Source organism: Ctenopharyngodon idella, chromosome 2 (assembly GCF_019924925.1).
Source record: "Ctenopharyngodon idella isolate HZGC_01 chromosome 2, HZGC01, whole genome shotgun sequence".
Taxonomy (NCBI): Eukaryota; Metazoa; Chordata; class Actinopteri; order Cypriniformes; family Xenocyprididae; genus Ctenopharyngodon; species Ctenopharyngodon idella.
In genome coordinates, this window is record NC_067221.1 from 12,168,006 (window position 1) to 12,194,371 (window position 26,366).

Sequence of the window (26,366 nt, forward strand, 5' to 3'; positions counted from 1 at the left end):
TTTTTTTAGAAAATGACCGATCGTTCCACTAGATAAGACTCTTATTCCTCGTCTGGGATCATGTGGAACGCTTTGAAGCTGCACTGAAACTGCAATTTAGACCTTCAACCCAGTGAACCACACTGAAGTCCACTATAAAGAGAAAACCCCTGGAATGTTTCCTCAAAACCCTTAATTTCTTTTCGACTGAAGAAAGAAAGACATGAACATCTTGGATGACATGGGGGTGAGTAAATTATCATGAAATTTGAATTTAGAAGTGAACTAATCCTTTAATAAGTACTAATAAACAGCCAATTTTCTAGTAATATGCATGCTAATAAGCAACTAGTTAAAAAGAACCTAAAATAAAGTATTACCACTATAATTAGAAGAACACTGAGTGAACAGAGCACACAAATAATGTAATAATTTGTTTCAGTTCACCTGTTTGTGTGGAGTTGGAATTATGTCAACAGAGATTCTCCATGGTATCTCACATGCCTTTGTTTTGAATCCAGAATACAATCCTATCAGATGCTACCACTGATGTGAGAGCTCAGAGAATTCTGGTCATAGTCACACGGTCAGGGATTAAAGTATGTGTACAGCTTAAGGTTAAGGTGGGCCGCACGTGGGAGTGAAGAAAGGGCCGCATGTGTGAATTTGTGAGAACTCCAAGGGCACTAAGGCAGGTAATCCCTCAGTGGTTTCTCCGCTGGTTCTCAGAACCTTGAAAAATCTTTCAATCTTTCGGGGAATCATTGGGAATTTTCATGTTCTCCCAGATGGAGGCGGGGTGGTGCAGCCTGGCAATCACAACATAGCCCACTTACACCAGGAGCTCTGGGGGATATTGTGCACATCTGCTGTTCAGCATAGCTTGCCTTTGCCCTAAGCGTCCTTCACTGCATGCTCTGATGGTGGCTCATGTAAAATGCGGGGGTTGTCCGGTATGGAAGATGCAACTTCCAGTTTTGAAGAGGTGGAGGTATCTACTCTAGTACCTACTCTAGTGCAATTACAACAAGGTCAGACCCATCTTCATGGGTCGTGGGGGTCATCCAAATGCATAAACCGATGGCTTTGTAAAGGGTTCTGCAGTCATCTGTTCCTCAGCAGACTCAGGCTTCTAGACAAGGTTATTTTGTCAGTCATTGCGTAGGATGATAAAAAGCCTGTCCTCACTTAAAGCGAACCACGGGCTCTGCCGGCAATGCTTGCCCCCATTATTATGAGAGATTCCTCAGAGATAGAATGAAATCTTTCGTTATTGACCTTTTCAGTCTCTGAATGTTCTATGATGTTGTGCCGTGTTGTGATGCTTCCTTGAAGGCGCTTCAGATGGTCTCCGGCTAAGCTGAGGGGTTAGGGGTCAGAACGGAAAGCCACTTTATCTTCTCCAAGGCTGTAATTTATGTGTCTTCGTCCTTAGCAATATATAAACTTCATTTATGAAGAGTTTTCATGGAGGGAGTTTGAAGATAGAACCTAGATGACAGATAATGTCTGCTTATTTTCTTGTGCTTATTGTAATTTTTGTTTAAATTGATACAGGGTCAATAGCATATAGGAGTGTAATTTTTAAAGGAAAAAAAATCCAATTTAAAATGTGGCAAGTTCTTAGAAAGTACTCTTTGTATTCATGTAGCTTTCATATGGTTTAATTTAATGACTCTAAAAATGTCATTTGATGCAACCAACCAAGCACAAACTATAACCATAGCCTTTTACAACCTTTTCATGTCAGAAAAAGGTGAAAATATCTGATGTTAAAAAAATAATTTAATATAGTTTAATAGTTTAATATTTTTTTGAAAGTTTGTAGGAAAAAAAGACCTTCAAAACTGTGTCAAGGTCAATAAGTCTCTTAAAGGGACTTTTCAACCAAATATTAAAATTCTGTCATCGTTTACTCACCCACAACCTGCATAAATGTCTTTCTTTGGCTGAACACAGAAGAAGATATTTTGAAGAATGTTGGTAACCAAACAGTTGACTTTAGCCATTGACTTCCATAGTATTTTTTTTCCATACTATGGAAGTCTGTGGCTACCGTCAACTGTTTGAATACCCACATTCTTCAAAATGTCTTCCTTTATGTTCAACAGAAGAAAGAAAAACATGCAGAATTGGAACAACGTGAGTGAATGATGAAAGAATTGTCCCTTTAAGAGACTCATTGACCTTGACGCATAGTTTTGAATGTCTTTTTTTCCTACAAACTTTCGAAAAACATATATTAAACAGATTTTTTTTAACTTGTAGATTAAAACTTTGCTGCTCATTGAAGAAGTGTGTTCTGTCATGATATGTAGGAATTGTATTTTTGATGTAGGCCTTTTTTATTATTATTATTAAATTAATAGGACAAAAGAAAGAGCGTCACATTATTGACTGACTCCAGATTGGACTGTTCTTAAACAATGATTACAGCAGAAGTCCAAAAGTCTGAACCAGTTGCTCGTTTCATGTGCTGAATCCAGACCAGTGACTACATCAATATTTCACACAATGCATGCTATGCTTAATAGTGAGCTTCACTACATAATGACCCTGGAAATAATCACACCATTCCAGTCTTAGTCCAGCTGAGAATGAAATTGCTTGCACCTCCAAATTACTCATTACTGAAATGTAGTTTTTTTCACCTAATGGAGGCACAAGGTCGGACATCAGGAATGAACTATGTTGAAAACTCAACAGGTTTTATAATATACTTTTTTGCAAATGGGCTGCTTGCTCAGAAGCCTATATATCTTTCAAGGTTAGAATGCCTAAACAGATTTTACATTCTGTTGCCTAAATGAATAACACAACACAATACAAGCAGACGACTACATTTGATCTCTTCTAAAATTAACAGTTACAAATTAAATTATTTAAAAAAAAAAAAAAAAAAAACCTTTTATCCATTAAAAGTGCTACATAAAAGCCTAATTATAGATACATGAGAAATTGCAATAACAGTTATGTGACTGCAGTGTGTAACATAAGCTATACAATAGAATCCTTTATTTATTGTTAACTTGACGAGAGAATTGCATTTTTATATATTGCATAAGCTTGCTTTTTATTAGTTTCTGTCATGTCCTTTCCTAGTAATTAATGGTTTGCATCATGCAGTTCAGATATTTGAAGATAAGGATTTATCTTTATTTTTTCTTCTTTATCTTTTATTTTAAGTACACCCTGAAGGTTAGGCATTTAGCTGAGGCTTAGGGTATGTGAAGATCAATACAATTAATTGCTTAATTTATCATGCCCTTTGATATTATTATCCTTTTTTGTAAAATTAGAATTATGGTTATTATGTAGAAGGAATGTGGAGGTTAAAGTTTTCAATGTGGGAAAAAAAAAGAAGAAGAAGAAAGAAAAACACTTGTTTGACCATTTTTTTTTTTATAGTCAGTCCTTAACCAACAAGCCTGATAGGTCTTTCTATGGCTTTATTACTCATCATTAGCAGACTTTTTTCATCCAAAGTGACTTACATTATACTAATTGCATGGACACTGCCTCTGGAGCATCCTGGGGTTAAGTGCACTTTTCAACACCACAATGGTGATAGGAGATCTCATTAAGTCTCCGGTTCATGGGCAGCGCTTCCTCTCAGCTGCACGCATACATGTGTGTGCACTTCTGATGTTGCTCTCGCATAGACCTAAAGACAATCCGTGCAGAAGACAGACTCAGAAATGTGTGGAAAGAAGCTTTCTTGAGTTTGAGATTTTTATTAAATTAGAGCTAAATGAATAGGCAGCGTTTCAGCTGGAGTCGATCCACATGTCTGCTAATTTTCAGTATGGAACTGAATCTTTGGGAAGTCTTGAGCATGGAAATATGCAGCACTGATTAATTTGTCAGATAAGGACAATCCTAGAAGTGTATGGAGACTTTCAGTTCTTACAGGCAGCAAATGGGTCAGGATGGGTATAGTATGTCTGTATAGAGGCAGTGTGTATATAATGTTTTTGAAATAAGTCTTTTATGCTTTATTTTGATAGAAAATACAGTAAAAACAGTGAAAGTGACGTGACATGTGGCCAAGTATGGTGTCCCATACTTGGAATTTGTGCTCTGCATTTCACCCCTCCAAGTGCACGCGCATAGTAGTGAACACACATACACCCGAAGCAGTGGGCAGCCATTTTTGCTGCGGCGCCCGAGGAGTGATTGGGGGTTAGGTGCCTTGCTCAAGGGCACCTCATTTTTGGGTAATGAGAGTGAAAGAGAGCACTGTTCATTCAGTCTCCCATCTACATTTTCTGCCGGTACTGAGAGTCGAACCGGCGACCTTCGGCTTACAAGTCCGACTCTCTAACCATTAGGGCACAACTGCCCTATTTATTGTGAAATATTTCGTTCAATTCAATTCTTTTTCAATATATTTTAAAATGTAATTTTATTCCTGTAATGGAAAAGCTGAATTTTCAGCAGCCATTACTCCAGTCTTTAGTGTCACATGATCCTTCAGAAAACATTCTAATATGTTGATTTTGTGCTTAAGAAATATTTATTATTATTATTAGTGTTGAAAACAGTTGTGTTGCTGAATATTTTTTGTGGAAACTACTTTGATGAATAGAAAGTTCAAAAGAACAGCATTCATTTGAAATGGAAATATTTTGTAGCATTGTAAATGTCTTTACTGTCATTTTTATCAATTTATTGAGCCTTGTTGCTGACATGGCATAAATAAATAAATAAATAATAATATCAATTTAATGCATATTTTCTGAATAAATGTATTAATCTATTTTTAAAAAATTAAATATAAATACAAAAATTAAATATAAATAAAAATATTTTTTTTATATTATTTCTCAAAATATTGAAATCGTTTTTTTTTTTTGTGTGTGTGTGTATCCAAGTCTTTAATAGAAATCGTTTTGCTCAGAAACAACAAAAACTCTTGCATGTGACATGTCATTATTAGCCTCTAGGCCACCATCATCAGAAATATTAGATGCTATATTATGGATTGTTTTCATTCCCTTATTGAAACTGCAGATAATTAATTCAAACATGCATTTGATTTTATTTTTGTTTAAAATGGAAAGAAAAATATTTTTATAAACAAGGTCTGGCTGTGAATTTGCAGTTTAATGTGAGATTATAATTGAGGTAACCAATCAATGATCTGAAGTAATTAGAAATCACAATATCCTCAATTTGATTAGAGGCACTTACTGGCGTTTTTCAGCAGCGTGTGCAGGGGGAGAGAAAGGGGGAGAGGGAGCAAGAGAGAGGCAGAGTGCTTGGCTAAATTGTGCTTTCAGAGCAATGGGCTCTGCTCGAGAGGCTTGCCAGCGGAATTTAATGTCTGTAAAAATTTCTTTTGATATTGCTCTCCAATACAACATTCTACTTTCATTTCTTCAAAGGATAGCATAACTGGGACATCTTGGCATTAAATGCAGAGATTTTTGCTGAGCAAGAGTGCAAAATCACAGGCTTTGTAAAGAGTGCACAGTTACCAAAACAGACTCACGACAGCTTCATCAGAATTTAACAGTCACACACTGTCATCATTTTTTTTTTTTGTGTCATTATTACAAAAAGTTTTTTTTTTTTTTTTCTTCCCCAAGTTGTCTTTCCCCAAGTTTTTTTTCCCCAAGCAACTTTTAACTTGACTGTGGTTAAAAATGCAAGACAGTGCAATGAAACAGGGGGAAAAAACAACTCAAGATCTAGAGTAGAGTTGTCACAGTACCAAAGTTTCAGTAGTCTGCATCAATACCAGTAAAATTTTGTGGTTCTTTGTAAACAGTTTCGGTACAAGAGTAAAAACTGTTGCAAATAAGTAACTTGTGTTACTTATTTGCAAAAGTAAATCAGATATTTTCTTGTAAATTTAAAAGTAAAACATTACTTTACTAGGTACTTGAAAAAAGTAATCTGATAAACTTGCGTCATGAAAATCTAAACTTGTATTTAGATTGTGAATAAACAGAACGCAAGAGAAGAGCCCTCCCTTTATAATCACTAAGGCTGTCAATTTCTAAAGTGCAAGCTCACTGAATTCTGCACTCTTGTGAAAACTCCCATTATGATAAAAAAAAAAAAAAAAAAAAAAAAAAAATCTGTCTTAACTGTGCAATAAATCTCTTATTTACACCATGTTTACACTTTGTTGGTTATAATGACAGGATTCGCTAACATGCGACTCATGTTGAACAAAACAAAATCTTGAGCATTTTCAGCAGTGTTAAGTGGATTCTGACTTTGGGTACGTTTACTCAACAGCAATATACTAAAAAACTTAAGTTTTTCGTTTTGCGTTTTTCGCATACAGACAATGTTGACAAAATGATCCCTGTTCACACGGATCTGCCAAAACGATTAAAAACCCTGTATTATGCATGTCAGGCCAGTTGGCAATGTCTAAGTGCCTATAGACTGAACAGGTAATACGCATGTGGATGACGTCATTGTTTACACAAAGTTGTGTTTTTGTAGTTTACACGAGACAATATCATTTTCAAAAACTTGCACTTTGAAACCAGTTTTCAAAGTTAGCATTTTCAGGCCCCCAAAAAGCCGCTGTTGTGTAAATGAATGGTCAAAACACATTAAAAGTTTTTAGTTGAAAACAGTATTATGTAAATGGCCCCTAACTTACAGATATGATTGTATTTGGCTACAATGCTCAATGCTTGAGCAGAGTGCTCAACGAACACAAACAAGAGCATTTAAAAGCAGCATCTATCGGCAGGTACCGAATATACCCAGTTTTTTTTTTTTTTTTTTGCACAGTACATTTGACAACCGCAGTCAGGAGATTTTTTTTAAAAGTTGAACTTCTTTTAACTTCTGTGGTGTGTTTTTAGAAAGCTGTGTCATGCACATCTCTGCAAAAGATGCAAGATGGGAGTGTAACGGTCAAACAAGTCTGTCTAGTACATTAAAAAACAATGGAAAAGCGGCACAGTGGAATTCAAAAACACATTCGTGAACAGTTCCTAATTCATCTTTTTAAAATGTTATGTAAATGCTTTTGTTTGTCTACCAGTCTTTTTTTCTAAAGTCAAACTATACCTAGATAATGCAATTGTCCTTTGGATGTTTACAGATTAATCACACAAAAACAGGCCTTAAAGGTGGGGTATGTATTTTTTCAACAACGCTGTTGGACATTGTTTATATTTGAAATCAACCCAAACAAACCCACCCCTCTCTTCATTGCTCCGCCTCCAAAACTCACCCTCCAATCCTAACCACCCTGCTCCGAGTCGGTCTTAAAAGAAACTTAAAAGAAAATTAGAAATGTTGCCTTGGCAAGTAACTGAAATAAAATAAGTACTAAAATTAAATAGAATTATAATTATAGTTCTAGAATTTAAATTAAAATAAATTAAATTAATAATGACAAAAGCAACAAAATTATATATAAAAATAAATACTATAATATACACATAAATACTGTAATATAAATAAATACTATAATAGTGTATTAATAATTCCAAAATAACACTGGCTTAATATGATGCAAATGGACAAACAGAAAACATCAGCTTCAAATATTCGATTACGCATTGTCCAGTTGTGATAGGCTGCCAGAAAAAAAAAAAAAGTATATTCTTTCAATTATCTTTAAATATTAGCAAGATATGCAATTAATTTGATTGATTAATCTACATATCATGTAATTAACGTGATTACAAATTTGTATCGATTGACAACCCTAGTTCAAAGACATTAAACTGCTAAAGCACCATAAAATATTAGCTGATAAAAAGATGTTTTGAAGTCAACAGCAAAGGCAATCTTTTGCAGTCACAGCTCTCTCTCCAGACTGACATCTGACAAGCTTGTCAAAAGCCGCTGTAATTCTAATCCTCAGTCGTGGCTGGCACAGTGTGTCAGGTGAAAATTGGGAAGCCCAATTGCTGCATTGAGATGAAAAGCTGCCCACCAGCTGCGGCCACTGGATCCATGCATGTTCGTTGAGACTGACAGTAGTTACATTGTTTACAGGACAGTGGAGCCAACTGCTCAGTCCTTTGCTGAAGCAACAGACGTGAAGTGCCTTTGTGTTGTTGCCTCAGAGCTTTGATTCTTTGTGTACCTAAGCCTTGATCTTAACGTATAGATTTGTCTGATAAGCATCGAGGAAGTGGCAGCAATGTAAATGACCCGTTCGTATTCATATTCAGATCACGTATATGTCCAAGACAACATTAATGGCATGTATAAATGCCATGGGCAGCGGGTTGTTTCTTTCCACTGGTTGCTAAGTAACCTTGTTGCTGTAAGTGTGTGATTAGGTTCTCCTGAGCATCAAGTGAAAACTCACTGGATGCTCAGTGCATTTCATATTCCAATGTGAATCTCTTTATTTATTCTGTTGTTACATTTAATTGAAGACTACTTTCTGTAAATAGAGTGGGCTACAAACCCTTGAGTCATACAAAGAAGATTTAAAGAAAAATAAATCATCGCTCACCAACCAGCATGTCAAAAACTTTTGCTTGTTTATTTTATTTAAGTGGTTTTGGAAGTAGTTTAATTATTGTGACGTACTATGTAAAACCGAAAAATAAAGTGTTAAAATTAGAAGTTCACCCAAAAATAACCTTTGTTTTCTGTATTTTATTCTCATTTTCTCTTACAATTCAGTGAGTTTGAAACTAAGCTTTATAAAGGAGGTGAAAGATGTATCTATTGTCTTTTGTAGCCTTAAAACTGCTTTGTGTGTGGAACAGACAGAAATTTAATTCTCATTGAGCATTCATGAGAATTTATTGGAGAAGTAACAATCATTTCTGAGTGGGATCTTTTCAATGAATCATCTGAATGATTCAAATCAAATCTGACTGGTCTGGTTCTCAGACTTACTGAATCAATGATCAGGTCACAGTGGTTAAAAGCATGATTATCAGTGAACAATGACTTAAATTTCCCTCTTTTCCTCACGTAAATCTTGACTTCAGAAGAACTGGAATAGAGTGTTTCTGCTTTCTCAAGACTGTGACAGAAAACAGAAGTTTTAATGGGATAAACTGTGTTTAAACACAGCATGAGGCTCTAATTATTTGTTAATGAACTTTGTGTCATGTTATCTGAATTTTGCAGCAGTCTGAAAAAACACAAAAGCTGCAGTTGAGGAAAAAAAGTCATGCTGTTCATAGAAACACAGCACTATAGGATAAGTTCAGGAGCTTGTTCAGCAGCAATACAGCAAAACACAACTGCAAGACTACAAACCCAGGCAGTTTAGGATCCATTTAGCTTTTTAAAGAAAAGGGTAATTTCACGAGCATTTATTAGTCAGAGTGACAATTCTCAAGAGTACTGAGATGCCATATCAAGACCTTTTGTCAAAGCTTTCTTCAGTTCTGGGAAACGCTTGTATTGACTCGCTAAGAGCTGTAATCTTTAGGAACTATGTGGATGAAGGGCACGGCAGCCTCTATGAGAGCTTGATCCTAAACTCATTCCTTGATCTTCTCAGTGACCTCAAGCTCTATCCGTTCCACACACAAACCATTGACTATTCCCCTTGCTGTCGAGTAAACAAAGTTTAAGACTTTTCAAAGTCAAGAGCCTATTAAGTCAATCATTTGAAGTTTAAAGGTCATTCAATGTAATTATTCTATTTATGTGTCTGTATATATATATATATATATATATATATATATGTGTGTGTGTGTGTGTGTAAGCAATAAGATACGAGAGGCTGTGCTGTATCGTGAAAAGTCACGGCTGAAGGGCGTTGTTAGGCATGACGCGAAGCAGAGCCGTGACTTATTCACGATACAGCACTAGACTCGAGTACCTTATAGCTTTTATAAAATGGTTACCACACATTACAAATATTAAAGACAAAAATATGTATCAATGCATCTTTCATGAAGTAAACTTTCACTAAAAGCCTTCCTTTCACCGGAAAAAATAGTACCTGACCGTGAACAGCAACAGAAGTTACATTATTATGCCATTAGATGGCGGCAAAGACTGTCTTTATGAGTGTGTTGGTCAGTAGCGAAAACTTTTTACATTGGAAAGACTGAATTGTTGTGAACACGGAACAAGACGCAACTGACAAATGCTTTGACTAGCGCTGTCAGTCACAGGAAAACCCCTTAACTGTTAAAAGGACAAGGTAATACATCGGACATTATTATGAACATAGGACTGACGTGAAGAAAAATGCTAAATCTGAATGCAGGTAATAAACTCGCTCACTCGATCTCTTTCTCACAATACTCTTCTACATAATACAGTAAGCTTCATTGAACATATCAATTGAGAACATACAGTTTACGTTGCTAAGAGTGGTTGCTAAGGGTGTTGTGTAGTGATACACCTAACCGTTGGGTGAAGCGGTCATTATATATTATATATTATATATATATATATATATATATAAAATAGAATTATAAAATAATACCCTATATGTGTGTATAATTCTATTTTATGTATTTTTACTACAAACCCGATTCCAAAAAAGTTGGGACACTGTACAAATTGTGAATAAAAAAGGAATGTAATAATTTACAAATCTCATAAACTTATATTTTATTCACAATAGAATATAGATAACATATCAAATGTTGAAAGTGAGACATTTTGAAATGTCATGCCAAATATTGGCTCATTTTGGATTTCATGAGAGCTACACATTCCAAAAAAGTTGGGACAGGTAGCAATAAGAGGCTGGAAAAGTTAAATGTACATATAAGGAACAGCTGGAGGTCCAATTTGCAACTTATTAGGTCAATTGGCAACATGATTGGGTATAAAAAGAGCCTCTCAGAGTGGCAGTGTCTCTCAGAAGTCAAGATGGGCAGAGGATCACCAATTCCCCCAATACTGCAGCGAAAAATAGTGGAGCAATATCAGAAAGAAGTTTCTCAGAGAAAAATTGCATAGAATTTGAAGTTATCATCATCTACAGTGCATAATATCATTCAAAGATTCAGAGAATCTGGAACAATCTCTGTGCGTAAGGGTCAAGGCCGGAAAACCATACTGGATGCCCGTGATCTTCTGGCCCTTAGACGGCACTACATCACATACAGGAATGCTACTGTAATGGAAATCACAACACGGGCTCAGGAATACTTCCAGAAAACATTGTCAGTGAACACAATCCACCGTGCCATTCGCCGTTGCCGGCTAAAACTCTATAGGTCAAAAAAGAAGCTATCTAAACATGATCCAGAAGCGCAGGCGTTTTCTCTGGGCCAAGGCTCATTTAAAATGGACTGTGGCAAAGTGGAAAGCTGTTCTGTGGTCAGACGAATCAAAATTTGAAGTTCTTTTTGGAAAACTGGGACGTCATGTCTTCCGGACTAAAGAGGACAAGGACAACCCAAGTTGTTATCAGCGCTCAGTTCAGAAGCCTGCATCTCTGATGGTATGGGGTTGCATGAGTGCGTGTGGCATGGGCAGCTTACATATCTGGAAAGGCACCATCAATGCTGAAAGGTATATCCAAGTTCTAGAACAACATATGCTCCCATCCAGACGTCGTCTCTTTCAGGTAAGACCTTGCATTTTCCAACATGACAATGCCAGACCACATACTGCATCAATTACAACATCATGACTGCGTAGAAGAAGGATCCGGGTACTGAAATGGCCAGCCTGCAGTCCAGATCTTTCACCCATAGAAAACATTTGGCGCATCATAAAGAGGAAGATGCGACAAAGAAGACCTAAGACAGTTGAGCAACTAGAAGCCTATATTAGACAAGAATGGGACAACATTCCTATTCCTAAACTTGAGCAACTTGTCTCCTCAGTCCCCTGACGTTTGCAGACTGTTATAAAAAGAAGAGTGGATGCCACACAGTGGTAAACATGGCCTTGTTCCAACTTTTTTGAAATGTGTTGATGCCATGAAATTTAAAATCAACTTATTTTTCCCTTAAAATGATACATTTTCTCAGTTTAAACATTTGATATGTCATCTATGTTGTATTCTGAATAAAATATTGAAATTTGAAACTTCCACATCATTGCATTCCTTTTTTATTCACAATTTGTACAGTGTCCCAACTTTTTTGGAATCGGGTTTGTATAAATAATAGTTTAAAAATGTATCAAAAATATTTTAACCTAATATTTAATAACCTATTTAAACTAATTTGATGTTTATTTATTTTTAAAGCCAGCAATGAACTTAAATACATAATTATATGACTAGCGTGTGTCAATGAAAAGTCATAGAGATACACTTTCAACCTAATTGTTTGTTCCCAGATTTTCCAAGTTGTCTTTTTTTTTGTGTGTGTGTGTGTGTATACTTATTTACCATACCAAATTTCAAGTTCAGATGCTCTCACGGTAGTTGAAAGTATTTTGTAAACATAATTATATATTTATCAGTATGCAACAAATTTCTCAGATTGGGTAGGTCAAGGTTATCATTTACACTGAACAAGACTGCATTATAATTACTCTCTACTTGTTAAAAGGAGGACAAAATGCTAACAGGGGCCATAATGCAACACAGAGAGATTGATAAGAGATGAGATTGTAAAGAGCATCTGAATAATGCCCACTAAATCACTGGAAAGGGTAAACGAGAGAGGCTTGTGCTGTAGAAAGAAGGATGATAGAATGGCATTAGCATGGCCTTGATCGCTCTGATTATTCTGATCCATAATGATGTTAAAGCAGCACTGATCCCCTGGGAAGGTTGTAGGCAGGGGCCAAAATTAACACCCGCTAAGTGCCGAATGCAAGTGAAAATTGTCTTTGGCAAGCAAATAATACTTTCCAGTTGGCTGTTAACTTTATTTAGAACTGTGACATTGTAAAGTGTACATTTGAAGTCAAGCACAAGAACCTTGCTGGGAAATTAACCATCAAGATTTTTTTTTTTTCTCCATATGGCAACACACATTAAATATCCCTTGTGTTAAACAACCAAAAAAAAAAAAAAAACATGAGAAAGAAAATAATGTTTTTGTGACAGTTTTGTATATCGTCTTGTATCTGATGCTATGATTTACGTAATGATCTTCATTGCTTGTCACAAATATGCAAGGAAAAAAATGTAAAAAGGACAATTTTCATTGTTTTTATTTATTGATTAATTTTATTACTTCATCAAAGAATCCTGAAGAAATGTTTCACAGTTTCCATAAAAATATATAGCAGCACAATTGTTTTCAACATTGATAATAATAAGAAATGTTTCTTATATTTGAATTATTTCTGAAAGATCATGTGACCAGCATTGGGGGTAACACATTACAAGTAACGTGCGTTACATAATCAGATTACTTTTTCTAAGTAACTAGTAAAGTAACACATTACTCTTAAATTTACAACAAAATATCTGAGTTACTTTTTCATATAAGTAACGCAAGCCCCAGCCCAGATGACAAAAAATAACGCAAAAGGAATGTAACACATTACTTTCCATTAAAAATTACTAAGTAATGCAATTAGTTACTTTTTTTAGGGAGTAACGCAATATTGTAGCACATTGCTTTTAAAAGTAACTTTCCCCAACACTGTATGTGACACTGAAGACTGGAGTAATGACTACTGAAATTCTGGTTTTTCCATCACAGGAGTAAATTACTTTTAAAATAGAAAGAAGTTACAATTTATATTCTGCGCTCCTATCTGAGTATGATTCATGCGAACAAGTTACTGAATTGTCTTTTAAGAATAAAGATGCAGATTATTAACTCTAAGCTAATAAAAACAGTGTTGTTTGAATGAGCATATGTACTATACTATACCACGCTATTGTATTGAGGCATTCTGTGACAGTGGCGTTGTATTCCACATCCCATGGTGCATGACACCTGACATAGCAATTTTAATTTTAGTCAGAAAAAAAAAAAAAACCCTGATCTTAGTTTAGGTTTGTTTTGATAACTGTGATTTGTTTCCTTGAAAGGATCAGTGCATTCATTCATTTGTAAATAAATCTCTATGGGGAGATATCCACTCCGCATAGCAGCACTGTCCAGGTGTGGAGAACGAGATAGTAATTGGACAAAATTGAATTTAAATTATGTGAAATTGAAGTAAACAGGGGGTGTAAACCCAGTGTGAATTAATTCAGCTCTATCTGGTGGATTTCATCGTCAATTTTGTTCACAACAGGGACACAATTATTCTCTCAAGAGCCTGCAGATTTGACTGTGCTTACCTCTAATTCAACCTAAAGCCTGCTTTTCCCAGCCGCCAATATGTTTACTCTTATTCTATTGTAATCAGAAACGGCTGCTTGTGTAGGTTTAGGCCGTTTCAGAACATTGCAGCATCAGTAAAGAGACATCATATTTTGCAGACATCGACTTGATGTCAGATGTCGACGCTTTGCTGAATTAATTGTGGCAAAGCTAAATCAACAAGAGCTTCTCGTTGAATTCTTCCTGTGCAGGTGAATATTTTTGGTTTGTTTTTACCATCTGGTTACTTTCTGAGAACAGCTGGATGTCAGAAATAAATGCTAGCATCTCGCTTGTACTGCGAAATATTGGCAAATGCTCAGGGATCTTCTCTACCAGGCCAATTAAGTCTTGTGTATTAGCTGTACACAGGTAGCTTGTGTGACAAGTTATTGACTTGTTTACATCTAGCTGTTCCTTTTCCAATTATATTTTGCTCATTCAATTGCTAACAATTTTGAGACTGGTCAATTACCAATATCACACGACTGTACATGTGGAGCTGGAGAAGCAGGGCACCACGCACTGTACATTTCACATGTAATGAGACATGCTCTCCTCCCTGTCTGCTCATTTTACCACCTTTGCTTTTGTTTAAAAATGTCTCCTGCCAGCATCCTAGTAATAAAACAAAAGTCAATTTCAGAGGTTGAAACATGTCAATACATGTGTCAGACATATCAGTCACTGATGGTAGTGACGCCAGAAGATTTATTGTACCAGTTGAATAAGTTCTGCTTATCTCTGAAACTCAAAATGTATTTGAAGTTGGACTTTCAACTAGGAAACCTGAAAATCCACAACTTGGATTTTGATGAAATGTATCTGATGCCATGTGAACTTGCAGGTGTAGATGATACACATTCACTTTTAAGCAAATGAAATGCATCAATGAGTCAAAGGCTTTGTTCACACTACAAGGAACATTTATTTATAAATATATATACACTTTTTTTTTTTTTTTTCAGGAACTGTTCAGACTGCAAGTTGTATGCTGCCTGTTCAGACTCTATTAATTTTCATTTATAGTGCATTCACACGGGGCGTCGGCATTACCGCTTCTCATTTAGTTTGAATGGGAGACGTCATGAGTAGCCGAATTGTGGGTTCCGTCACATCGCTTCACTCGTGTTGCTCAAAGCAGAAGTTGAAGATTTCTCAACTTTTCAAGCGCCAACGCAGGCGTCAGCCAATCAGATCACAGGCGCTAGCCAATTGGTTCATGCAAAACCGGAAAGTAATGTGAATGTGAAAGCACAAGCTTTCTTTCTTTTCTATTGTCTAGCACAAGGGTTGAGAAATCGAAAAAATCGATTCCAACTGGAAATCGAGAATTGATTCAAATTGGAATTGGATACTTAAGGTCAGGAATATTGACCTTAAGTTTCCAGATATCTTGATCGGATATATTGAACGGACAAATACACACACAGTTATGACAAAATATCCTTGTAAACACAGTCGGTTATGTCTTAACCCTCTGGTGCTGTTAGATAATTTTGTCCTAAAAATCTAAGGTTTTGGTCTTTTAATTTTTTTTTTTTTTTTTGCTTAACCGGAATGGTACGAAACTTGGTAAAGGTTTTGGCACTTGCTATGTGAACACACACACACACTGAAAATCACTCACTGATCTTGACAGAATAACTTTTGTAACTTTAATAAGGATTCATCTATTTTTTTTTTTTTTTTTTTTATAAACTATGTAGTGTTATTTTACATTTTATTTCAATTTCTGAACTTTGTCCAGCTTATTTGTTCTTATTGTATGACTGACTATGTACTTGTCTTTAAAAAATGTTTAAAATTTATATTTGTCTGTCTAGTTTATTAGTTATTTGTTGTCTCATGGTATTCAGATGCAACACAGAGTTTTTCAAAATGACAGGATAAATATGATTGATATTTTTTGATGATTTTTTTTTTTTTTTTTAACCATTTACCAGAATACAAAAAAGGTCTGCACTCTGAAGCACTTTAATCATGGTACACAGGAGATAAGATGACAAACGTTTCGGCTCTTCGCCTTCATCAGTGTAACAATTTCACTCACTCTCAATAATAATATAGAAAATGCACTACAAATCCTCAGGTGATCATGATCATAAATAAAGCAATCAGATGATCAGATAATCAGTCCACAGACTCCAGTTTAAACCATTTTTTAACCATTTACCATAAATACTATTCTTTTCAACTTTCTATTCATCAAAAAATCATGATTCCACAAAAATATTAAGCAGCACAACTGTTTTCAACATTAATAATAATGAGAAATCAACATATTAGAATGATTTCTGAAGGATCATGTGACACTAAAGACTGGAGTAATGATGCTGAAAATTCAGTTTTGACATTAGGAATAAAATTACATTTTAAAATATGTGAAAATAGAAAACAGTTCTTAATATTTTGCAACATTTCTGTTTTTACTGTTTTTTTCGATCAAATAAATGCAGTTTTGGTGAGCATAAGACTTGGTGTGTTGTAAATGGTAATAAAAACCAATGATACCAAATTTCCAAATGTAAAGGGGTTTTAAGTAGGAATATTCGAAAGCAGCAGCTGAAATGAAAGTTCAGAATGCTAATTTGTGCCCCAGTCAGAAGTCACATCTTCACTGTTATCATATCCCTCTCCATCAAGGGTGTTCACTTCCAGTTCGACTGGGTTTAGATGTATAATCAAAATGTTGGTACGAAGTTCATATGCCAGTATTAAACTATCAGACCACAGCTAGTTCAGTGTCTGCACCCCTAATCCTACCCCACAGGCTGCAATCTCCCCAAACTAATTATGCCATGTCTCCATACTGCGGCTGCTCCTTTTTTCAAACACGCCACACTGTGCTGATACAGACACACTTCTGTTCACCAGTGCCTCTTGCTTTCCTCATTACTCTCTTTTTCCTTCCTCTCTATTTCTGTGAATTATGCATGCTGTTTCTATCACTCATACTCTTCCAAAGACTTTTCTGCTGGCAATTAGTGATATTGAGGAACTGCAGAGAGAGAATACGTCCCTTCTGAACAACAGATTCACTTTTGATTTGGGAAAGAAACTGAAAATGCGTTTGTAGGTTTAAAGGGGTTTGCTTTGCGTCGTGATTAAAAGCTGGCTCAGATCGAGTTAAGTTGCCTTTGAATGATTGTTTTTTCTGATTCGTTTTTTGTGAAATCTCATTTGAAAGCAAAACATACCTAGTGGAGCACAGGCTTTATCGAATCATCCTCCCAATGGTGTTATAGACACCAAGTGACAACTTGCTGTCAAACTGCCTGCAAGAAAAACATACATCTCACTCAAATTGACAACTTTACAGCATGTGTAATAAGCAGATGCTTGAAGTTACTATTGCAAAACAGTTTCAAAAGTTTCTTTGACATAACTGTATTTGAATGGACTTAGAATGGTTTGCAGTTATGCTACTTGGGTGTATTTTTAATACAAATGTGAAGATCACTTATTTTTATGGTCAGTATTCCAAATGTTCACTCAAGCATGCTTCATCAGGTGTTCAATAACACTTTCTTTACCCAATGATGTGCCTCTAATATTTGTTTTTATTAGGGATGCACCGATACCATTTTTTAAGGATGGAGTACGAGTACCGATACTTTTTTTCTAGTACTCGCCGGTACCGATACCGATGCCTATACCTTTATTAATTTCTCTCTCTCTCTCTCTCTCTCTCTCTCTTTTTTTTTTTTTTTTGGTGATGTTGCAGTTTTCCAAGCACAACACATAATGAATGTAGGACAGCTTCTTTATTATTACTCTAATGAAAAAAGTAATAATTTGTATGTGCTTGTCACAAACTTAAAGAACAAAAGTTCCACAGTGTCCAATAACCTTCAAAGGGCATAATTAACAATATATATATAATTGTTGTTATATAAAAAGAGATTTACAAATAAATTACAAACAATACAACAAATACTATAGAGATACAAATTAAATAAACTTGTTTTTCAGATACAGTAGGTTTATTTACCATGTATACATTTATTTAATATATTTTGTTGTTAATGACATATATAGGCTACGGTCCCTTTAAGACCTAATCCATGGATACTGACACATATCCTGTTTTCACCCAAATGTTCACGTCCACTTAAGCCATAACTGACTGTATTTACATGAGATACTCCACACAATGGACATTTTGACAATATTTGTGCATTTGACCATTCAGGTGCAAGGAGAACTGATCGCGCGCCGTCTGAGAGAACTGGGATTGCGCGCAAGAAAGAGAGAGAGCGCGTGCGAGAGAGAGAGAGAGAGAGCGCGCTTCTGGTGTGTGTCATTCAGCGCGATTCCACCTATCCCGCCTTCACTAATTGATAACGAATTGTGATTGAAAGCATGCAGTTCGCAATGTGTGGGTTATCATTAATGTTGAAGTATTTCCACACCTCTGAGGCTGACATTGTTTCTGCTGTGCACAGAAAATTCTGTCAGTTATGTCACGTGAGGTATCGGTCTTTGGTATCAGGGGTATTTTTATGAGTACGAGTACAAGTACATGAGCTTGGTATTGGCCCTAGTTATTAAACTTAGTGAACACCATACTAATAAAGCATACTATGTACAGAAAAGCAGATGAGCCCAGAATATGAACGCAACATGTTTAATTAAGCATTTTCCTCCCATAAAGAAAACGCTTAACGTGGCTTAATATACTAAGACAGTGACATTAAAAGACCAAACTTAGTAAACACTATACTAATAAAGCATACTATACAGAAAAATACTTAAGTAAATACTCAGTACATTAAGCCACGTTAAGCATTTTTCACGTTAAGCATTTTAGAATGTCCCTGGCCAGGGACATTTTTTATACATATATATCAAAAAGCATCATTCTTTGCTTTACGAATTTGCAGGGCAATCTGAATCTGTGGTTTGTCTCATTTGCAAACAAATTGTGTTGCTTTAAAATCTAATGTGAATACAGATTACAAAGCGCTCACCAAAACCATGTGTTTTGTATTTATTTACCATCTAACGAAGTTATCATAGTTGGTTAAATGAAGTTGGTGTGCCACCTACAGGCTTTTTGGGTGAAGTGTAGGTTGGTAAAGAACGTGCAAAATGGCCATAACTACATTACCCTTTTTGATAGAATAATCATGATAAATAATCGTGATTATGATTTTGAGCAAAATAATCGTGATTATCAGTTTAACCATTATCGTGCAGCCCTAATTAAAGGGTTAGTTCACCCAAAAATTAAAATTCTGTCTTCATTTACTAACCCCCATATTGCTTCAAACCCGTAAGACTTTCATTCATCTTTGGCTCACAAATAAAGATATTTTTAATGAAATCTTTGAGATTTCTTTCCCTTCATTGACAGTCTACGCAACTACCACTTTGACGATTCAAAAAGTTCATAAAGAGGTAAAATTAATCCATATGAATTGAGCGGTTTAGTCCAAATTTTCTGAAGAGACTTTTTTATTTCTAGGTGAACTAATCTTTTAAATGGGGTGCTTGATATTCCTTCATCCTAAAAGCCACAAACAAACTATACAAAGTAGAAGAAACCAGTGAGAATAAACCTGAGGCATGTTGACCACAATGTGTGAAATCTATTATTGGCTGCCGAGAGCATGAAACCATTAAAATTCAACTGACCTTTAAAACCAAAAGTTAGTTTTTTTTGAAAATTCTTGTTTATGCTCGTGGTGTAATATTAATGCATTTCAGTTATTTGATTTTAAGAATTTCTATTTATTTATTTACATGTATACATAAAATAATTTTGGTGATTTTGATACTGAAGCAAGCCATTTTATAACCACTGCTGAACAACACAAGTGTAGATTTCAGGAGTAAATTAAATAATTTGAACCATCTTTTCATAGGCTCAGTTGAATTTGTAGTAATTGGATCTTCCACCTGAGGGCAGTGCTAAATAATTTAAGAGTATTCAATTATAGTACTATCAATTAACAAAATTAATCATCATATCAGTTTCTTATTCCATTACAGCATGAGGAGACCAGAAGAATGCATGTATCTGTAAAGGTAGAATTTGTTGCACTTCAGATGATGTAGTATTATTATTTTAATTCATGTGCATTTTTTTCAACCATTGATGGTCTCTTGGATACTGCACACCATCTCTCAAGGCTATCTGGAGGAATACATAAAATAGTGGTAGAAGACATAAAATAGAGATTATTTTAAAAAAATCAATTATCTGGCCCCTGTCAGCAGGATTTTGACAGTGTAGCCCTGGGCAAGTCTCCTTTCTATTGCTTATAGCTTTGTTATTTATAAAAGAAGAGGTCATGTATATTGTACTGTGTTGAAAATGTGTCTCTAAAAAGAGATCAACAGAAGCACAGAAGACATATAAAGCAAGGTGCGTGACCCAGGATTACAGAACAGATTTGAATTCATTAAAAATGCACAGAGTGCTAATGGTAAGTCAGATGAAGAAAAGTATTAAAATGAACATTCTGTCATCATTTACTCACCATCATGATGATCCTGAACTGACTTTTCTTCTTCTATGGAACACAAAAGGAGAAACTCTGAAGACTATTGGTGGCTCTTTTCCATATAGTTACAATGGGGACTGAAGCTTTCAAACTTTAAATAGGAAGCACCATAAAAGTGGTCCATATGACTCATTCTCTATTTTCCAAGTCTTGTGAATCATTTGATAGCTTTATGTGAGAAACAGACTGAAATTTAAGTCATTTTTTATGCTAGAATGATGGCCTTATGTTCTCTGGCACATTAATTACGGAAGTATCAGATTAATCAGTGAATCATTCTTTTTAGTCTGATCTTTTTAATGATTCGGGTTCATGCAGTTCACAGAATGATTCATTCAAGAATTTGACTAATCAGTGACAGTAATTATTTACTTGTAATCAGTAACTCTTTCCCTAATCCAAAGAGTTAATGATTGGCAATCCATATTTTCACTGTTAGGTGTAGGGGGTGCTATTACACATCTTCTGAAAGAGTACAGAATCTCTTTTTAATCGCTTGTTTCTGCTTCTTTTTTTTTTTTTTTTTTTTCTTTTTTTTTTATCATTTTTGCACAAAACTATCAAAAATGCTGGCAGTGGCTGGCAACATTTTTTTGGAAAAAAAAAAAAAGAAAAAAAAATCTGGCGGAAAAATAGTTAATTATTTCCTCTTTTTTGTTCCATGGCAGAAAGTCATGCAAAATGAGTAACTGAATTTAAATTTATGGTTGAACTACTCCTTTAAACATCTGACTCTATATCTGTATAACATTATCATTAAAGGGATAGTTCACCCCAAAATGAAAATTATCCCATGATTTACTCACCCTCAAGCCAGGTGTGTAATGGTGCGTTCACACCAGACGCGAATGAAGCGTTAAGCGCGAGTGATTTACATGTTAAGTCAATGCAAAGACGCGATTCGCTCGAATAGAGTGTTTCGGGCGTTTGACGCGTGTAACGTGATTCGTGCGAGTTGAAAAATCTGAACTTTGGCGAAAATTCGCGCCGCGTTAACCTTGCTCTAGTAGTGACGTGATTACGACGTAGTGAGAGGAGGCAGAAATCTGAAACAACAATGGAGGACAAAATCATCGTCGCTGTATGTGGATACCCGGAGCTGTATGATCATACTTTTATAGAAACAGGAATAAAAAGGATCTTGCTTGGAAGATTTATTCGTGCAAGTCGTGTCTAGTGTGAACGCCCCATTAGACTATCTTCTTTCAGACAAACACAATCAGAGATTGCACACTAAGTGTACGGTCGTCCGCCGGAAGCTAGTTATTTGAATTTATAAAGTTTTAAATATGGATATTTTCTTACAAAAATGCATCCCTTCGCTTCAAAAGGCCTTTATTAACCCTCTGGAGCTGTATGGATTACTTTGATTATGGGTGGATGCTTTTTTTTTTTTTTTTTTTTTTTTTTTAAATGTAGCCCCCCTTTCACAACCATTATAAATCTTGGAGGACTAAGGATATTTTTAAATATATCTCTGATTGTGTTCGTGGCTTAAGGGTGAGTAAATCATGGGATAATTTTCATTTTTTGGGTGAACTATCCCTTTAATTTTTCTGTAGGTTATAGGGTGCAATGAGATGAAATGGGTATTTTGTAGAGCAGTTCACATTAAATGCAGTATTGATCTACACCCAGTACACATGAATATAAGTATGAGGGAGAGAGTTGGAAACTCACAAATGATCCATAATTAACTCCTCTCTGCCTGTCCTCTTCCTCTCGGCATATGATTTGCACTAGATTTCCCACTGTGCTGTAAAAGTCTGAATTTATGGACCATGTTTGTGAAACATACAGTACATTGAAACTGAGATCAAGACGCATAGAACATAGAAGATGCCCTGCTTGAAGTGCATGTTGTGTTAGTTTGTGAACTGAATTTTTTCAAATCTGTATTTGCTCCTACTGGTTCACTTGAGATATCAGATTGTGAATTTCAACACGCTATTATGTGGAGGCTGTCAACATTAGATGTTTATTTGTTAGTATAATTTTTTTCAGTCGCATCAGGATTTTATTAAAGAACGTGAAGCACAAAACCCATCGGGAGGTCCCACCATCACACAATGCCACATGGTAAATAAAGATCTGAAGCTACGATATCAAAGCCTTCCCTCGCCGCAGTCTGCATTACCATGGGACATCTACATAAATCTGTGCAGCGCTTACTGTGAGGAAACAAGAGAGCCTCATTACATTTTTTTATATAGATAGATATATATTTTTCACTAGTTCTTTCCACTGTAGGTGATCCCATTTGCCACAATGATCTCAGGCCTGCGCGCAATGCAAACAGGGCTCGCAATTTCGCCGTCTGTTGAGTTCTTCTCGCACGCTCATTTACGTTGGGTTTTCATATGCTCTCATAATGTAACAGCTGGCCCAAAGGTTTTCATTTTTTATTGATGTGCTTTAATAACATATTCCCCACTGCATGCAGTAGCATAATTTGTTCCTTTGGTTTGAAGGCATCTATCAGTTCTCTTTGTCCCATATGTGCAATGCTTTCCCCCTTGAGAATGCTAAACCTGTTACTGTTGACTTTAATTCCAGCACCTCGGGCTCTATAGTTCACTCTTGAACTCTCAAAATGATCATCTCTAGATACTGTGTGAAGAGAAGTTGTGTTGCTGAAAGAGTGCACTGATTCAAATTAAAGGGAAAAAAGTCAATATTTTGCTTTTGTCTTTGAGGTAAAAGTTGTCTTGGTGGTGAATGCGGTTCTTAGAGAAAAAAAAAAATCTTGCTGAAATAAAATCTTAAACCAGCTTGAGCTTGTCTCGGCTGGTTTTAGAGTGGTTTTGGGCATTTGGTCAGGCTGGAAAAACAGTTCATGAGACACTTTGAAAACAGATGCTGCAGAGTGTTCACATCTTAATCATCATTCGTCATCCAAAAAAAAAGATATTTTTTGTGTATTCATGAATATTTCACACATATTACAATTAATGAATCATGAATTCATACATATTCTGTTTTTGAGGATTTATGCCACATGACATTTTATAACCTTAAATTGACCAAAGATACAATTATTTTTCTTTCCCTGCATATTAATTTGACCATACAACCCCGATTTGGAATATTAATAAGTATTATTTATTTCTTCCTTTCGCCCAGTGCAGTAATTGGATTCAGCGTCTCATTACATTCGTCTCCTTTGAACTTTTTTCTTCTTCTGATTCCCAAGAAATTTCAATTAGGTAGTCTATAGCACATTCATCGATATATATAGGGGATGTACTGTATAGTGCATGGAAACTTGCCTGCAGATGGAGTCTGCCCATACTCACCACTTTTTATTTAAAGGGTTAGTTCACCCAAAAATGAAAACTCTGTCATTAATTACTCACCCTCATGTTATTCCACACCCGTAAGACCTTCGTTCATCTTCCGAACACAAATTAAGATATTTTTGATACAATCCGATGGCTCAGTGAGGCCTGCATTGCCAGTAAGACCTACTTGTTGAATAAAGTCGTTAAAAAGTATTCTCATCGCTTAATAACATTAAGGTTGAACCACTGCAGTCACATGAACTGTTTTAAATACAGCTTTAATACCTTTCTGGGCATTGAAAGTGTTTATTGTCTTGCTGTCAATGCAGGCCTCACTGAGCCATCGGATTTTATGAAAAATATCTTAATCTGTGTTCCGAAGATGAACGAAGGTCGTACGGGTGTGGAACGACATGAGGGTGAGTAAATAATGACAGAATTTTCATTTTTGGGTGAACTAACCCTTTAAGCAAATGTATTACAGGCCTGAAGGGAATGAAAGCATGTCGTATTGCACGACCAACCAATTCTTAAATCTCACCTGGCAACAACAGTAGACACATTTAGGTGGGCTGTACCTGATGAAACCTTTGTATCTGTGTCTTATCACTGCACCGGAATCAGAGCAGAACTCTTTGTGAAGAATATATCAGGATCTCTTCCAACTCCTCCCAACTGGAGCATCCATGATGGCCACTCAGACTGTGTGGAGGCCAAAGCCATCTGTTGCTCAAGTGTTAGTAATTTCCTCACCAGGCCTGTCAGCTGGAGCACTGCCTTGATTGGGCAATTCTGATGCTCATGGAAAACCAGCAGGATGTCACTGCACCTGGGCTCTTTCTGTAGACAATTACCATTTTTAGTCAATGGTGGCACAGAGAGATCACAGAGTTCCTTTTGTGGTATAAGTGACTTCCTCCTATGATGAGTATGTTAATTGCACTCAAACTACCAACTTCAAATGTTAGAAATTGAGATGAAGAGTAACATTGCTTTTCAGTATTTTTAGAAGTAAATTATTAATGCATTATTATTGTTGCTGCTGCTGTCAGTATTATTGTTACCATCATTGCGTAGGCAGTGAGAGATGTTTCTGTTCTCCAGCTGATCCAACAGCTTTATTTCACACTGAAAATTGTGGGTGTATCTCAATCAGTTCCCTAGTTCAGTAGTCAGGGCGCTGATCATGGAGTCGGCCATTTTAAAGCAAAATCCGTCAAGTGCACTGAAATGTTTGCTTCCTAATAAGTCCCATAATGCACTGTGAAAACCAAGAAGTATCAACGCTCACTATGTTCCCTTAATGGATGTTCTGAAGCGCAAAACATAAATCACGTGTGCCAACTCACTACACATAATGACAAGCGATACATGGTTTTTAAAATGCAAATTATTATTTCATTATATTTCAGCATAAACAATCTAGCTAACATGTATAATTTATTTATGGCTGAAATGTTGCATGTATGTGCAACAAGCAAAGTATTTATCATAATGTTCTTTAAATAACTAACAAATAAAGTCAGAATGATATCAATTTCAAAAACACCAGTAGTGATGTTGTACAATGAGGTTATGTTGTCGGAAATTAAGTCATCAGTGTCCCAATGTGTATTAAGCCAGGGTGCTTTACTGACCTTACAAGTGAACACATTTCTGTATGTGTTGATATGGATATGGATTCACAACCTAGGGAGCTGATTAAGACGCACCATGTGTATACTGTGATTTTTGAGTGTGTAAATTACAGCAAATACCCAAATACTCAAATTTGATTGTCATTTACTAACCCTCATGTCGTTCCAAACCTGTGTGACTTCTTTTCTTCTACAGAACACAAAATATTATATTTTGAATAATGTTGGTAAGAAAACAGTTTTGGTTCCTATTGACTTCAATAGTTGTATAGTTCAATAGGTGAAAGTCTATTGAACTGAATTGTGTGTAACTGAAATATCCTTTTCTGTGTTCTGCAGAAGAAAGAAAGTCACACACACACACACACACACATATATATATATATATATATATATATATATATATATATATATTATATGTAATTTTATTATATGTTACACAGTTTTGCTTCTAAAGTATGTATCTTGTTTTAAGCCCCAGATGAAAAAAAAAAAAAAAAATTTTTGGTCTGCACATTAATTCTTAGGAGTAAATGAACAATAATGAATATATTTATTTCTTGCTCATTCATTCATTTTATTTATTCTGAGTTGTAATATGATGACTTATACTGGCATGGGACTCTGGAACTTCTCCCAACATCTGTGCCTTAGGACAGCTACATTGGTGTAGTCTTTGATCCACCTCATATAGGACATCAAAGCAGGGCTGAAATGAAAAGCTGACCTTGACTCCATCTAGCTCAGAGAAAAAGAGGAATCTATCAATTCTCTGCACTCCAATCTGAACCACATGACCACATATGACAC

The 26,366-nt window shown here is 35.6% G+C and overlaps 1 long non-coding RNA gene across 2 annotated transcripts in view; it reads left to right on the forward strand.

The window, feature by feature from the left end:
• Positions 1-26,366, forward strand: part of LOC127505786 (uncharacterized) — a 44,174-nt gene continuing 17,808 nt past the window's right edge. For both annotated transcript variants that reach the window (XR_007927819.1, XR_007927818.1), the window contains exon 1: positions 1-226. This is a non-coding gene — a long non-coding RNA (uncharacterized LOC127505786). The remainder of the gene's footprint in view (positions 227-26,366) is intronic.